Raw genomic sequence first — 12,625 nt, 5'->3', positions numbered from 1 at the left:
TTCAAACAGCTTATATTATTACATAGGGGGAAGCAATATGTAGATACATAAATATATATATAAAATAAAAAATTATGAGAGAGAGGTACTATCAGCTAGGGGATCAAAAAAGGTCTCTTGGAGAAGGTAACACTTGGATCTGGGCTTTGAAAGAAACTAGGGATTTAAAAAGGTAGAAGCGACAAAGGAATGCCAGATGTTGGGCAGTCTGTGGAAAGACCTGGAGATGGGAGAGCAAGAAAACTAATCTGTCTAAATGCCAAAGTACAAGAAGGAAAGTAATGCATAATAAAGCCAAGAAATACACATTGAAGCCTGATTATCATAGGCTTTAACAGCTAACCAGGGGAGTATGTATTTGATCCTAGAAGTAAGAGGGAACCACTAGAATTTACTGAGCAGAGGAAATAACATGGTCAGACATCAATTTTAGGAACCTGACTTTGGCAACTGTGTGGAAGCTGGACTGGAGAAGAAAGGGACTTGAGACAAGGAGATCAATTAGGAAGCTATTACAATAGTCTAAAGCAGAATCATTTGAGTAGAAGGAAGGGGACATATGTTGTGGAGACAGAACAAACTATAGAAGAGGAGGAGGGTGACTGAGTCAATCATTCCACCCCAACTTTATCAGGTTAAAAAAAAAAACCTCAACTTAATCAAAAGTATTACACTAGTGTATCCTCTGTGAGTAAATTACAAGCCCATTTAGAGCTCAATTTAATTTCCCTTTCGAGCAACTTGGAGCGGAGAGCAGTTCCAGTCAAGCCCCTGAAAAGGAATTACTTGGGGGTAAAGGGGAAGGAGTAGAGCCTCTGTCTCTCCAACTGCCCTCCCCAGCTCTGTGAATTTTGGAGGGTCAGATAATTTGGACTTTTCATTGGCATTTTGATAGCATCCCTGGGGATGGTAGCAACCGGAAGTAGTGTCTGCATTGGGAGAGGACAAACTAAATACAGAGCTATCCTGAAGCTCCAGGACCCTACAAAGGAGCCCAGAAGAAAGCTACTTCATCACTAATAGGAACATCTCAAGGACTCTAGCAAAAGGACTTCCAGGAGCTGTGACTTAACTCTTCTTACCACATGTGCTCTAATCTACAGCTCAATTTCCCCGGGACTCTATATTCTTTTTTGGGTGTTTTGTTTTTTTTTTAGGCAATTGAGGTTAAGTGACTTGCCCAGGGTCACACAGCTAGTAAGTGTCAAGTGTTTGGTCTGAGGCCACATTTGAACTCAGGTCCTCCTGACTTCAGGGCTGGTGCTCTATCCACTGTGCCACCTAACTGCCCCGACTCTCTCTATTCTTGAGACAGCAAGTGCTACAGACTTTTGAGAAGATGCATTATAGCAACGGTTCTTACTATACTATCTTCAGTCAGTCAATAAAGCATTTATTAAGCACCCAATAAAACACCCGTTTCAAAAAAACTAGTTAAGTCTGGCTAACTAACTGATATCAACAGATAATCAAAAGGAAAACCATGCTGGTGAGGGATTGTAGCTATAGGATTAGAAAATCACCCCCCCCCCCACTTGAGCCTTAGAACTCTGAAGGGAGAAGTAGCCATCCTCTGGGGACGTATCCAGCCACAGGAAATGGGAGTTGGGAAAGTAGTTCCAGAGAATTGGCTGAATATGTAGGATGAACGAGAGTGAGGAGCTGAAGATGACTCCAAGGTTATAAACCTGGGTAACCTGGATAGGAATGATAATTAAATCCAAGATAGCTGATGAGATCACCAAGGGAGAGACTGTGGTGAGACAAAGAAGAGACCTCCCAGCCTTTGAGCAGCACACAGGCAGGTGGCAGGAAATATTTATGGTGATTTAGTAAAGGACAGTGAGAGGAACAGATAAGTAGGAGGAGAACCAAGAGAGAATGCCGTCATGAAATACCAGAGAAGAGAAAATATCCAGCAAGAGAGAGTATTATCAACAGTATCAAATGGTGCAACAAAGACAAGGGATGAAGACTTAGAAAAAGCCATCAGAATGGGCAATTAAGAGATGATCCATAACTTTGAAGGGAACTGTTTCAGTTGAATGATGAGGTGAGAAACCAATATGTAAATGGTTGAGAAGTAAAGCAGAGGAGAGACAGTACAGGCAACACACAGTAGAGAGCTTTTTCTAGGAATCCGGCTATAAAAGGAAGAAGAGACACAGAACCACAGCATGAAAAATATATAGTAATGTTTTATGAGGTCCAAGGTCTCACCTACCAGGGGTGGAACAGCCACCAGTGGAGGGAGGACAAAGGTCAAGGAAAGTATGAATGGAGGAAACCAGAGACTTCACAGTTTTGCTGAGAGCCAGTTCTGTTTACTTTCAAATGTGTAAGAGCAAACAGAAAGGGTTGTGTTCAGCTATAGTCTGGTGTTAGTCTTTATAAGTGTCTATAAAAAAAGAAACTTATGTAACAGTGCTAATAAATTTCTGATGATAGAAGAATCACTATACGTCTTATTGCCTCAAGAAAAAACATCAGGGGCAGCTAGGTGGCACAGTGGATAAAGTACTTAAAAATAAAAAATAATGCCTTTTATTTGAGAATATTATTCTCATTTCCAGTTACTTGAAAACCAATTTTTAACTATTTAAGCAGGATATTTCCATTCCACTTATATGAAATATAACATACAATAAACATTTATATATAAATAAATATATTTTCAATGCTTTTCTAACAACTCACTGAGGGAGGCAGTAGAAATATTATAATGCCTAGTTTACAGATGAGGAAACCGAAAATGGTTAAAAGACTTGATATTTAACTTGTACAAAACTAATAAGTGTACATGTATTTGATAATAATAAGGATACATGGATTTGAACCCAGGTGCCTTGATTACAATATAACACTAGGAACATGTGATCATATTACTATTTAGTAAAACTTAATTTTCATTAGAATGGAGGCATAGCTTAGGGACACAACACTAGAGTAGGAGCTATGCCACTAATATTCTTGAAGACTCCTGGCTTAATGCAAAGAACTCTGGATTTGGAATCAGAGTGATTCAATGGAATCTGGAATTCAATTTGGAATCAGAATGATTCAAATCCAGGCATGTACACTTATTAGTATTGTACAAGTTAAATATCAAGTCATTTAATCACTCTGTGACACAGTTCCCTCATCTGTAAAATGGGATTATAGTATTTTTACCACCTACCTCACCAAATTGGTAGAAAAGCACTGCATGTATTTATAAGTCTATAAATATTTATTGCATATTAAATTTCCTGCAAATGAGTTATCCTCCTCATTCACCTAAGTGTGAAAAATACTTCAAACAGCTTAATATTCTTCTCTCTAAAACAGGTACATTAACTCCACTTTCTAAGAGAGGTTTTTACAAGGACTCAAATGCTTATAGTTTTACAAAAAAAGATGAGACAGAAATATAAGGAACAACAAGTCTTTATTATTTGAGAGATAAGGCTATAGTAACACTAGGGTTGGAGTCAAAGACCTGGATTTAAGCCCCATATGACCTTGGGCAAGTCACAACTTCTCGGCATCTGCTTCCTCATCTGTAAAACAAGACTTGTTTGAAAAGAACTTCGCAAAAAGAGAAGTAGCTCATCACGTGAGCTCTTACTATTAATCATTAAATTTAAGAATGTTCTTAAAGCATACTTCTACCCTGCTAATTCAAATTCTCATCAAGAAGGTAACTTATGGAATGTTAATTGTATGAACATTTGTTTTGGAAAGAAAGACAAAATAATGAATGTTACACAAGTATGAATACGTACGCATGTCCCATCCTGCTACCCTTGGGAAGATTTCAGCTTCAGTACTTAATTTGTGGTTCTATTTTATCACATCAGTTGATAATCTTAAATTACCATTGCTATTCTCAGGAAATGGAGGAAGCCACCTAAGGTTCTCTCTTTTCCAAATACAAGCCAAACAGCAGCTAAAAACAAGATCCAAATAGGAGCAATAAAATATTGAAATCTGAAAAAGCCGCAGGTATTCTCTAAATAGAAAGCTCCACACACAACTTCCCTCCCACCTCCTAGTCCCCCTCCCCCACATCACCAAATCGTTCACAAAATATATGCAGTATATCCAAAGGTTTTCCCCAAACTTCTGGTACAAGTAAAAACTGACAGCCAGAGGTGTGACATTAAATATTTTGAAACTCCTTACTACTCTGAAACAGTATTGACCATGAAACAGTATTGACCAAAATGCTGAAGGATTTGTCAAGAGGCACACAAAAATATTTTCAATCTGGTCTGATACAGGTATCAAAAACAAGGAGATGCTTAACAGTACACAACTTGATAAGAGAAACAACTTGGTACAATTTAAAAGAACACAGCATATGGAGTCAGGACCTAGATTCAAATCCCAGCACTTAGTAGCAGACTTTTGCAAATCTGTAAGCTTCAGTTGCCTTACTTGTAAAATAGAATGTTTGAACTAGATGGCTTCTAAAGTTTCTTTTACAACTCTAAATTTAAGATTCTATGAACTTTAGCTCTTCTATCTCAGAGGCAGCTAGATGGTGCAGTGGATAGAACGCCGGGCCTAGAATCAGGAAGACAGGCTTTAGACACTTACTAACCTCATTTAACCTCTGTTGGCCTCAGTGTGCTCAACTGTAAAATGGAGATAAAGATAGCACCTACATCATAGGGCTGTTATGACGTATAAATGAAATAATATTTGTGAAAGCACTTAGCACAGTGTCTGGCACATAGTAGGTGCTTAATAAATGGTTATTCCCTCCCTCCCCTCTACCTCCTCAATCTGGAAGATTTCAGTATTTGGAGATAATTTTTGAGACTTTCATAAACTTTGAAAATGAGAATCTTAATTTAGAATTTTGTTTTCCCTTAACTCTAACCTTCTCCTCAAACTCTCTATTTCTAGCACCACTCCACTAGTGATTTTGATTGCTCCTAAATAATCTTTTTCAGCAGCCCTTGGACAACACACCCATTTTTAAAAAATAAATTATTTTAAAGAATGGTCTCAGAACTACTAGTAGTTCATAGGTTGTTCTCTTAAAATACTATTATTTATAACATTAATCCTGGAATGAATAATTTTTGTTATACTAATTATAATAATTAGTTCAATAACCGAACATTTATTAAACACCTAGTATACACAAGTTACTGGGTCAAATGCTGAAAATAAAAAGCAAAACCAAAACTAAACCCTGCTTTGAAGAAGTTTATATTCTACTTGGAGGGTAGAGGGATGGAGAGATACAAAATGTGCATAGATAAGTAAATATAAAAGCATATACAAAGTGGTACAAAGTAATTTCAAGAGAAGGGGAGTATTATTAACTAAGGAATCAGGAAAGGCTTTTCATAGAAGAGATCTGTTTTTAGAAGTTAGGGATTCTATAAGGCAGACATGAAGCCACAGTGCATTCTGGACATAGAGCCACTTGAGCACAGGCCCAGAGACAGAAGATATGAATGTCATGTAATCAGAAAGGTGAGCAGAACAAATTTAAATGCATTGGGGTGTTTGTGAAAGACAGAAGAAATATGAATTAATCCTGGAATGGTAGGAGGCAACCAGATAGTGGAGGGCTTTATATACCAGGCTCAGGATTTTATATTTTTTTCTAGAGGTAACATGGTTAGGCTTGTGTTTTGAGAATATCAATTTGGTGGCTTTATGGAAGCTGGATGGGAGGACAAGTTGTGGAGACCAACCTCAAACAGGGCAGAGGCTGCGTGAAGGACGAAACAATGGAGAAGAGGATATGCATGTTAAGGGAAAGGGAAGAGTCAAGGAAGATTCCAAGCAGTGATCTCCTTATTGGCAGCTTATCAAAAGTTATGCCAATTTTCCTGTCAATTCTGGTAAAAATCTCGAGCCCCGCCCCACCCCCCATTCCCCAGTGGTAACTAGAAGAAAGTGGAATAGGTAATTCACAAAACAGTCTGGGGCAGGTGGTTGGGGATGGGGAGGGGAGGTGAGAGAGAAGAGAAGGGACAACCATTTTAAAGTTCTCCAATTGGCATTTTGTTTTGTTTTGTTTTGTTTTGTTTTTGGTGAGGCAATTGGGGTTAAATGACTTGCCCAAAGTCACACAGCTAGTGAGTGTTATGCGTCTGAGTCCAGATTTGGTCCTCCTGAATCCAGGGCCCGGTGCTATATCCACTGTGCAACCTAGCTGCCCCCTACCTGCTCCTTTAATCAGCATTTTAAATTCAACTTAAAATTTGTATCCTTCTTCGAAGTAAAATGTACTTGAAAACTGCTATCTCAGAAACTTGTAATATTGTATTGTACTTATCATTAATTCACCTTCAATTCACTGGACACTTATTAAGCACCTATTATATTGAAAGTACTGACCTAGGCACTGGGAATACAAAATTTAAAAATACAAATACAGTTCCTGGACTCTAGACGCTTTAAAACCAAATAAATTCAAGGATCCTATAAGTCTGTAGAAGCTTTTCCATGAATCTATCCTTAGTGGACATTTCAAAACAGATAGTGGCAATGCCGTCATCTGTTAAAACAGTCTTATTCCATAAAGCCTAATCACTCAATATTTCTCATTTCTATGAGAGACCAGAAATAAAATCTCACTCTATTGCCATATGAGTGCTTTCGAAAATGAGTGATAAAATACCCTATTTTTAACTCCTTCCCTAGCAAAAAAACAAGGCCTCACAAAAAGTACCTTTCAAATTCCATTGAATAAGCCACTCACTTTACTTAAAGAATACTTACAATAAATTCACAAAGTACCTCAATTGTCTTCCATGTATTCTCATTTAAAAAAAAAACAAAAATAAAAACAGTACCCAGGAAAGTACTACGATCGTACCCATGTTGTGAATTGATAATTTACCAATTAGAAGCTATGTTCAATCAACAGCAAGTACTGTAACAGCAAGTACACGGGTTAACAATAAAAGTTTGTAGAAAATACTAATACATTTTCCCCTAAGAGTGTTCTACCTCATTTTAGGCCAGGAAAGCTTTATGCAAGATAACATAAGCAGAACAGAGTACCAGCACTGGAGTCAGAGAGACATGGATTCAAATCCTGCTTCTTATGCAAACTAGCTGCGTGACATTGGCAAGTTACCAAAATTCTCAGTACCCAAGTCAACTTACAAATTACAAACAATCTGCCAATTTGCATTAGTGGTGTGGCAGAAGTTTCCACAGCAAGAGCACATAGTATGAAAACTCCCTCCACTAATGAAATCACAGGTCTGGACCTATCCCTCTACTTCCTCTCAACACCCCGCCCCCCAGTTTTCCACAGAGACAATCTTATTCAGAAGACTGAAGGCATATAGTTTAACTCCCTCATTTTAGAAATGAGGAAACTGATGGAGAGAGGTTGAAAGTACACAAAAGTCATTAAGTAGCAGAGGTGGGACAAGCTTCTGATGGACTATTATGAGAAAAAGTCAAGCTCACAAACAAACTATAGTCCACTGGCAGAAATAAAATTCAAAACAAGAATAATTTTTAAAATTCCTATATATTAGTTTAAAAAGAACTAGCCTTGTGTAATTTAAATTTAAAGTAATATTGTGCATTCAGTCAAAAATACTTCAGTGGAAGCAAAGATGAACTCAATGAAACATGTAAAAAATTTGTATACACTGATAAAAAATGAAATGAGTAGAAGCAAAAGAACAACATATACAATAACTACAACAATGTAAAAGGAAAGTTAACTAACAGGAAGTTAAACTGAGTAACTGAAAAACTAATTAAGATCTCAAAGAATGGATAATGAAACATAACTCCCTCCTCAGAAAAAGCCTGGGCACTACTAGGGCAGAATGTTATACAGGGCTTCTTAAACTTTTTCCACTCTCAACCCCTTTAGCACTTCTTAAACTGTGGGTCTCGACCCCATAGATTATCAAATGCAGGTAGATGGAATTTTTTTCGAAATTTTTTTATTTAAGAAAGAGTTGGGGGGGGGGCTTTTAAGAATTCCAGAAATAACTGTGATATAATATAAACACAAAAACCATTACACTTAAAAAAAAAGTCTCTTTTCCACAATCATCCCTTGGAATTAAAAAAATGCCCGGAAAATAAAATGTTCCCTAAATGCTTCCATCAGCTACCACCTATCAAACTTGCTTTAGAGGAACAATAAAAGTAACTTTTTCAGTAATATGTTTAGAAAAAGAAAGCAGTGGAATCATCTTTGTTATAGAGATCAAAATCCCTTCCTTAAAATCCTTACACTGACTTCCAAATCAAATATAAGCTTTTTTTCTTCTGATGTTATGAACTAATATCAGGGACTAAGCACCATGTGAATTTTTTATGCTTCACTTCTTTACCTCATTCTTCCACATAGTTTTATACTGTTGTATAAACTATTTTTTTTCTTACTTCCCACAATACTTCTCTCTCCTTCAATAACTTTGCTGCTTCTATGAAGACCACCCAAAAGACAATATGAGATGGGCTAAGTGGCGTTTTAAAGGTATGTTACCTCTTGTTCTAATTTCTGTTCTAGGAAGACCATATGTTCTTCTTCTTAATGCCATATTTACATCTGATCTGTTCTCAAGATAAGCCTTCGAATAGGAATTGTGCAGACTTTTAAAAGTCTAATTAGTACTTTTGTCAACTGTAAAAGGTCTTTGTCTAGAATCTTTTTTTTTTTAATTTCCAGGTAATATATTAATGCTTTAAAATGCTCTAAATGAGCATTAAAACAACAATATCACTACCACTTAGGAATGTAACTACTACACCCTCTTCCCTATCTCATTTTGTTTTTAAGCTAGTTGGCGCCAAGAAAGCATATGTTCTGCCAGTGCTGAGCTAATCTCTAGGAAAGCCTGTGCATGATGATTCAAGAAACTGGAAGATCTCCTGCACTGACCTATATGCTTAAAAATGTATCCAAATATTTGTTGTCAACACTGTTCATAACTTATTAAAATTATTTCCCAGATTTCCCTCTTCCTCCATTTTTAAACTAGGCTATTTAAAACTGAAAATACCCAGAAAACTGCACCTCTTCCACGGAGTAATTATGAGATAGAAAATCCCTGAGCTCCTGTAACCACTAAAGAACCTCGGGTGCATTACACCGAGTTCTCAATTTAACCATGTCTTGGCTAAATTACAATTCAAGTTATATAGCTTAAACATTTTCCTTAAGATTTCAACGGGTTGAAATACACAACTTCCGTCTTAAACAGTTGTGCAGTGTTGTTACTAAACCAGCTGTCAGCAGCGCTTTGGTAGCTTCTCCGTACGTCGGTCTAGGTCGGCAAAACGCTTTGGGATCCTGAGTGATGAGTCACATAACATTCTCCCTCAAAATGAGATCTAAGAACGTGACAGGCAGTGATTGCTCAAGATCACCACTCAAATGGACATAAAGAAAGCAAGTGAAAAGGACTGATTGCACAATGCCAATACACGTATCCGGCGCTTAAAAACAAGGTGGCTGCTCTGCCGATGTTTCCCGTTCTCTCGAAAAACCCACGCAAGCAACAGAAATTTTCCCTTCTTTCTTCATTCACTGCCTCTCCGCACAACTCCCCTAATTCTCCCCCTCCCAGCCACATCGTTTCGGAAGCTGCTCCATGTGAACTGACAAGCTGAAGCCTCCGTTCCATCCCCCGCCCCCCCGCCAAGCAGTCTACAAACACCGGCGGGAGTGCGCCCGCGCGCCCGGGCGCCTCCCTTCACGCCTTGGCACCCACAGGCGGCGCCCTCTTGGAGCCACCGAAACACATACACACGCTCACTCAGGCGCGCGCGCACCCACACACGCGGAGGCGCGCGCGCGAGCACGCTCGCTCGCTCCCTCCCTCCCCAGCCCCCGCCATATTACGGAAGGCAGCCGCACCGGGAAACCTCCCGAGACAGGAGGACAGGGTAGCAGGGAGGAAATCCCTCCCAGTCTAGCAGCCACCACCCCGCGGCCCCTCTCCTCCCGCCCCCTGCCCCGTCCACTTCCCCACCCACCGTCCAGGACCCTCCCAGCACCGCCCCCCACCCCTCGCGCCGGCACAGTGACAGCCACCGGTGCTCGGGCGGCTCCACACACTGGCAGGCGGCTCAGCCCTCCGCTGCCGGTGGCGTGGAGAGAGCATCGGGAAAGACCGGCGGGGGGAAAAGGGAAATCAGGCGAGGCGAGCCAGGGTGTTGTCGGGGGCAGGAGGACTGTTAACGGTCTGCCTGTCACTGCCCTGCCCACCACCGCCTCAGTTCGGCCCCATCCCCGCACTGGGGAGGACACGTTCAGCCCAGAGTTGGGATGGACCCGCTGCCGCGGCTGGGAAAGATGGGTGAGGAAAAGGGGGCGCGTCCTTTACCTTGTGCGGGAGAAGTGGGGGACGAGCGGCGAAGCAGGATTGTGGGGTCTCCTCTCGGGCGCCGGGGAAATAGCTCGCAGTCGAGCTCCTCCTTCCTCCTCTGCTTCTCAGTCCCCGCCACGCCCCCCCTTCCCTTACCCACCCCTATCCCCGTTCTTGTTCCGGGGTTTAACCCCGGAGCGGGAGGCTCAGCGTCGCCGCTGTCCTCGTCGCCGTCACCGCCACAACCTCCACTAACACCACTGCCGGGGTCGGGTTTGAAAACATCTCCTGTCTTCGCCCGTCCCTCACCACAGCCTTCTCGCTCCCAGGATCAGCCCCGCCCCGCGATTGGCTGTGGCTCTGGCACGTGACTCACCAGCAGGCACGGGACACGCGGCGTGACGACCCCGCCTCCTGGATGCCCCGCCCCCAGTCTCCCTCCTCCTCCACTACCCTCTTATCCCCTTCCCCTTCATCTCTACAGATAACGAGAAACTAACACGGCTGTGGGGGGTTGGAGCGGGGGGAAGGGAGGGAGCCGGGATATACCAAGTGTAGAACCCCGACCGGGGGTTGGAGCTTTAACTCTTCCCTTTATGCTTATACTGCTCGCCGCAGAAGCAAGTGGTGCCTCCCCCGTCCACCCCGGGGTATCCCCCGCCTTTCCTCACCCCCTCCCTCTCTCCCTCCTGACTCCCCCCTACCTCCCCCCTGTCATTCGACTCAAGGTGGGAGGGGGCGATCAAAGAGAGGGAGGTTGCAGCGCAGGCGCTGCTGACGCTGCGGCGCCAACGGCCTCCATTCTAGTTTTCCGTGGAGACGGTGGCTGCGGCTGCGACTGGAAACTTCTGGAAGTGGCAGCGGCGGCGAGCTTCTTTTTGGGGTATACCTATATGTTATATTTGTAGTGGGGGTGTTATTGCGTGCCCGAACTCCGGGTAAAATTGCTAAGGGACTGTGGGGAAAGATGCGGGCTTTCTCCACTATTAAATTCTCGGCCTCGGGTCTGCTGGCTTCAGGCTGTGGTGGGAGGGGTGAGGTGGGGGCCGATTGCGCAGTGAGTATTTCCACACCCAGCAGTGCGCCTGCGCTGGGCTTTGCAGCCGAGTGAATTGGCCCAGCCTAGTGCCTAGGGGCGGAGGAGGCAGCGTTAGCTCCCAAAGAATGGGAACTGTCGGCCGTGCTCCGATTGTAATGCGAAATGCGCCTGCGCCATGCCTTGGCCAATGGAAGGTAGAGAGAAGGGAGACCAGGAACGCCGATATATAGAAGCGTCTACTCACCATAGAGTCGGGTGGAGTTAGAACTATTAGCGTGGCCTTGAACACCGCTGTCCCTCAAAGTAACCTTTTGTTACTAATTGGGGAGGGACGACTTAAATGCACTTTTTGTAAACACTCCTTGGGTCATTTAGAAGCTAGATAGGTGCCATATTCAGATTTGCCCCTGGAGGTGAATGTGTTGAGGAAAATTTGCTCTAGCAAGGTCAGTACATCGATTTGTTGGTTTTTATAATTGTGGGTTTAAAGCATTTGATTTGAGGTAAAAGCTTTCTGCACTGCTTGACCTGGTCAGTGAGCTCTTCCTCTTAACCCCTGGTAGTATTTACGTAGTACCACTCATGACGTTCAGCATATGCTAACCTTGCAACAGTTTTGTTTTTCCAAATTAAGGATAAATTCAGTTTCCAACCAAATAAAACACTTAAGTTCACGGACCCTAATTTATGCTTTGTATTGCCACTGAATGTAACAAAGTGTCAAACTGATGAGGATGAGAATAATCGGATTATTTGGGTAGGCATGAGATACATTACAAATATAGCTGTTTTCTCATTTTCCCATGTCTGCGTTATGCCAGCCCAAACTGCAGGATGTGTGTGTGGCACAGCACTTAAATATAAAGGAGCACAAAGATAAAAAGAAATTCATTTGATTTTCCTCCCTCGTTTCTAGCATTTCCCTAAGCATCCTCATAGCAGTTGGGTGGAAGAGAAACTTTGATGATGTAGTGGAACAGGGGTGGGGAACCTGAGGCCAAGGCCACGTGTGGTCCTCCAGGCCGGAGGTTCACCACCCCTGGTTCTAGTCTAACCCGGATAGAATTCTAGCTGTTAAAAGCATTAAGAATGAGGTGTTATCACTTACAGCTTTGTTATTTACTGACCTGTATACAGGGTATCAACCCCTCAGTAGAATGTAAATAACTGGAGGGCAGGGGCTGCGTTTGTTTTTGTCTTAGACTAAGTATCTTATGGGTGTAATAGTTTGTCCAGTACTGCTAGCAGGTGTATAATAAATGCTTAATGGATTGGATAAAAATCAAGA

The 12,625-nt window shown here is 42.0% G+C and overlaps 1 protein-coding gene across 3 annotated transcripts in view; it reads right to left on the bottom strand.

Annotated features, from left to right (window-relative positions):
- The window catches only part of LOC114031787 (ankyrin repeat domain-containing protein 12-like), a 190,167-nt gene extending 179,718 nt beyond the window's left edge, over positions 1-10,449 (bottom strand). For all 3 annotated transcript variants that reach the window (XM_027846908.1, XM_027846910.1, XM_027846909.1), the window contains exon 1: positions 10,317-10,449. The gene's annotated coding sequence lies outside the window, so the exon portion shown is untranslated. The remainder of the gene's footprint in view (positions 1-10,316) is intronic.
- Between the last annotated feature and the right edge of the window lie 2,176 nt (positions 10,450-12,625).

This window comes from Vombatus ursinus, unplaced genomic scaffold, assembly GCF_900497805.2.
Source record: "Vombatus ursinus unplaced genomic scaffold, bare-nosed wombat genome assembly UNPS02015255.1, whole genome shotgun sequence".
Lineage (NCBI taxonomy): Eukaryota > Metazoa > Chordata > Mammalia > Diprotodontia > Vombatidae > Vombatus > Vombatus ursinus.
Note: the sequence above shows the minus strand (reverse complement) of the source record. Positions and strands in the feature narration are given on the sequence as shown.